Source organism: Schistocerca cancellata, chromosome 8 (genome assembly GCF_023864275.1).
Source record: "Schistocerca cancellata isolate TAMUIC-IGC-003103 chromosome 8, iqSchCanc2.1, whole genome shotgun sequence".
NCBI classification, from domain to species: domain Eukaryota; kingdom Metazoa; phylum Arthropoda; class Insecta; order Orthoptera; family Acrididae; genus Schistocerca; species Schistocerca cancellata.
Window position 1 is genome coordinate 340832500 of NC_064633.1, and position 4862 is coordinate 340837361.

The following is a 4862-nucleotide window of genomic DNA, read 5'->3' on the forward strand; positions in this document are numbered from 1 at the left end:
GTTAAGTAAGGACAAGGTATGAAAATTGTCCTGTAGGTAGTGTAGTACTAAGAAAGCAGGATAATATCACTTTACATCTGAGATTTGTCAGAAGTGGACACAGACTTTTTTTTGTTATCTACTGCATCAAGTACACCACCTCCATGACCCCATTAGACAACTACTTCAATATATGTTTAAAATTTTTTTCTAAAAGTCTCACTGGTGTAAATCTCAGGCTTTAATCATCTTTTGTACCTAGCATTTTGTAAGATTCACTGCATTTTAGGAGTGCTTTAGACTATGGCTCTTTGTGCAAACACATCAGCAATTAACCACTAGGATTTTAATTCTTTTTCCTGTGAGGCTCCTTGACTCTTACGCTGATAACCCACACACAGCCAGTTACTTGGGTAGAGTCTCTGATGTGAACACCTGAGCCATTCAGGGGGACCCTACTCTTCTCACCCTGTGGTGCAAGCCTAGGAAGTCACAGTCTAGCAAGTCACAGACCTTTGGAGTCATTAATTCTTGAAGAGATTGGTTCTAGCCTTTCATTTGATGCAGAATCAGGGACCACAATTGGATCTGGGAACAATGCAGAAGATTGTACATTTTGCTGAAATTTTGTGAACAACGTTAGTTCATTTCCTCAACCATCTCTGTCAGTCACTGGAATAATCCAAGTATGACCTTGGAGCCCAGATGACAGGCATTGTTTGTTGCAACGTACATCACAATCTGCAGTCAGTAGCACTCTGTTCGCTCAGTGGCTCCCAGAATAGCCTCTTCAGTACGTTGAATGAGGCCCCCAGGCATACACACTGAGTGCACATGGTCATCCTGCCCATACCTTACTACGGAACCTAAGCGGTACCATTATTCACTACATGTTAGAGCTACAAATGATTATTAGACCTCTATCCTTTTGCTTTGGTCTATTTTTGCCACAGACACAGCATGTTCCCATCAGGTGAAGTGTCTCACTGGCTCAGTTTTAGTTTCAGTGGAAGAAAGCACCTCCGTCTTGTTAATTAGGGAGAGGGGTGTGACATCGTGAGTTCTCCCTGGTCCCTGTCTCTGCTGTACAGGGCACCTAGACCTACCATTGGTCCACAACTCACAATCAAGTGTATGAGTAATAATAAATCGTATGCTTCTTGTAGAGGAAACAGTATCCACAGGAATTGTGCTTCTGTACTGTTTCATTGATTAACCTTCAAACATTGATTGTATGGTAATGCACAGCTTTATATATAAATTACCTGCATGGGTGGTAGAGCAACACATCTCTATATTATTAACTCAATTTTGTTCAATTGTAGCTGTAAGAGCTGGAGCACTTCCCTTGTTAGGCCAACACTTTTAAAAGTATATGCTCAACATTATTCCACCCGGGGGTGATCTATGTTTATGTGAAAATAGAAGTAACAAATTTCAAAATACCACCATCACTTTAATACAGCATTTGTACACATAGACTAGATTCTGTGAGGTGTAGTGTGCAAGATCAGAAGATGGCAACATAGTTCTCCAAAAAAAGTAAACTACAGGGTGATTCAAAAAGAATACCACAACTTTAAAAATGTGTATTTAATGAAAGAAACATAATATAACCTTCTGTTATACATCATTACAAAGAGTATTTAAAAAGTTATTTTTTTCACTCAAAAACAAGTTCAGAGATGTTCAATATGGCCCCCTCCGGACACTCAAGCAATATCAACCCGATACTCCAACTCGTTCCACACTCTCTGTAGAATATCAGGCATAACAGTTTGGATAGCTGCTGTTATTTATATTTTCAAATCATCAATGGTGGCTGGGAGAGGTGGCCAAAACACCATATCCTTAACATACCCCCATAAGAAAAAATCGCAGGGGGTAAGATCAGGGCTTCTTGGAGGCCAGTGATGAAGTGCTCTGTCACGGGCTGCCTGGCGGCCGATCCATCGCCTCGGGTAGTTGACGTTCAGGTAGTTACGGACAGATAAGTGCCAATGTGGTGGCGCTCCATCCAGCTGAAATATGAATTGTTGTGCTTCTTGTTCGAGCTGAGGGAACAGCCAATTCTCTAACATCTCCAGATACTGTAGTCCAGTTACAGTAGCACCCTGACGCTGACGACTAGTCAACAGCGCCTCAACTAAATGAAACTTTATAGCTCCCTTAATTCACTGACAGATAGTGCTTAGCTCTGCCTTTTGTCGTTGCAGAGTTTTAAATTCCTAAAGTTGTGGTATTCTTTTTGAATCACCCTGTATATAAAAGCTCTACTAAAGTGATTGTGGCATTTTTAAGTTTGTTACTTTTCAAAAAAAAGAAAGAAAGAAAAAAGAGAGAGAGAGAGAGAGAGAGAGAAAGAAAAGACACTGGCAGTTTCATACAGAAACATGTGAGGTGGCTGAGAGGTTATGTTGTGACTTGCTTTGTAAATATTAAAGTGAATTATTCACAGAACTTGAATTATTAATATTAACCAACAAGAAAAATAAAACTCTGTTATATGGAAATTCTCCCCCTCCCCCATGAACCATAGACCTTGCTGTCAGTAGGGTGGCTTGTGTGCATCACTGACACAGATAGCCGTACCACAGGTGCAACCACAACGGAGGGGTATCTGTTGAGAGGCCAGACAAATGTGTGGTTCCTGAAGAAGGGCAGCAGCCTTTTCAGTAGTTGCAGGGGCAACAGTCTGGACGATTGTAGCATCAGCCAAAATGGCCTTGCTGTGCTGGTACTGCGAATGCCTAAAAGCAAGGGGAAACTATGGCCATAATTCCTCCCAAGGGCATGCAGCTCTACTTTATGGTTAAATGATGATGGCGTCCTCTTAGGTAAAATATTCTGGAGGTAAAATAGTCCCCCATTCGGATCTCCAGGTGGGGACTCCTCAGAAGGATGTCACCATCAGGAGAAACAAAACTGGCATTCCATGGATTGGAGCATGTAATGTTATATCCCTTAATAAGGCAGGCAGATCACAAAATTTAAAAAGGAAAATGGATATGTTGAAGTTAGATATAGTATGAATTAGAGAAGTTCGGTGGTAGGAGGAACAGAATTTCTAGCATGCGCGTGAATTGTGTGGGTGCGCCAGAGCTCGAGCACCAACATACATAATCTTATTGGTGTGCAATACCTACAAAATTTTTAGTTTGATAAGTAAAATAAAATAAATATTTCTCACTTGCCTTCATTAAAAAGTTATGAACTATTAAAAACTGAGATGGAAGTTAAAATTTCTGACCTCTATAATACATGTTTGTTTCAGATGTCTTTGAGCAAAGGCAACCAAGAAACACACTCCCCCATCCCTTGCCTTTCTCTGGCCAGGTCCAAAGCACTACCCAGAATAACAGTCACACTATGTTGTGAATAGAATCTCATCTTTTTGGCTTGCTTTCATTTTTCCTTACAACTGACATGCTACAATACTCCATTTGCCAATAACTGTTTTAAAATATCTCCTTGCCAATACTGAGGTATAATAAAGAATAATCTATGATAGAAGGAAGATGATTGTTACAGACTACCTCAATAGTTATTTTTATTTAAACAGCAGTGTGGTTTAATATTTCAGTAAACTGTTTGCATGTTATCTGGAGTGTTATTGTTTTGTTTGTTGAACCAATGGCTTTGAAGGATGTGGGACCTTATATTGTAGCCTGAAGAGGTATTACCACATTAATAGCTAGTACAAAGTAGAGGTCCACTGATGGGATGCATGGATGAAAAGCTCTTCGCCGGGCAAAAATTTTCAAATGTTGCGCAATTACTGGACGCATATGGAAAGCTGAAACACAATATTGAGAATTGCCTCTGTACATATCTCTTTGTTTATATTGCATGGGATTTTACAACAAAATCCATTAAAGTTCTGTTTCCATCTGCTATAATGAAAGTTATGTTAGTTAATGTAGACTATATATTTTATCCAGAATGAGATTTTCACTCTGCAGCAGAGTGTGCGCTGATATGAAACTTCCCGGCAGATTAAAACTGCGTGCCCGACCGAGACTCGAACTCGGGACCTTTGCCTTTCACAGGCAAGTGCTCTACCAACTGAGCTACCGAAGCACAACTCACGTCTGGTACTGACAGCTTGACTTCTGCCAGTGCATCGTCTCCTACCTTCCAAACTTTACAGAAGCTCTCTTGCGAACCTTGCAGAACTAGCACTCCTGAAAGAAAGGATATTGCGGAGACATGGCTTAGCCACAGCCTGGGGATGTTTCCAGAATAAGATTTTCACTCCGTAGCGGAGTGTGCGCCGCTATGAAACTTCTCGGTCCGGCACACAGTTTTAATCTGCCAGGAAGTTTCATATCAGCGACACTCCGCTGCAGAGTGAAAATCTCATTCTGGAAACATCCCCCAGGCTGTGGCTAAGCCATGTCTCTGCAATATCCTTTCTTTCAGGAGTGCTAGTTCTGCAAGGTTTGCAGGAGAGCTTCTGTAAAGTTTGGAAGGTAGGAGACAAGGTACTGGCAGAAGTAAAGCTGTGAGTACTGGGCATGAGTCGTGCTTCGGTAGCTCAGTTGGTAGAGCACTTGCCCGCAAAAGGCAAAGGTCCCGAGTTCGAGTCTCGGTCGGGCACACAGTTTTAATCTGCCAGGAAGTTTTATATATTTTATGTTAGGGGGTCAGGATTTTTATTTCTGCAGGCAGGCCTGTATTGCGTATGTTATGCCGCTGGGTCTGTGGGTTTATCTTAGTGCATTTGAACCCAAGTTTGATCTCTTTACTGTTGTTTTCAAGTCAGCTTTGTTACCAACTGAGCTAGGGCAGTCTCAGTGTATGCTTATAGTACTGGTATATATTATTATTATTCTTCCTTTTCTCAGATGTTATGTCTGGTCAAAATTGGAAAGAGACGCGTA

At 41.2% G+C, this 4862-nt stretch overlaps 1 non-coding gene across 1 annotated transcript; it reads left to right on the forward strand.

Annotated features, from left to right (window-relative positions):
• The first annotated feature begins 4504 nt into the window (after positions 1-4504).
• Positions 4505-4579, forward strand: Trnal-caa (transfer RNA leucine (anticodon CAA)). Its single transcript has one exon. It is a non-coding gene; the product is annotated as a tRNA-Leu (tRNA).
• The last annotated feature ends 283 nt before the right edge of the window (positions 4580-4862 follow it).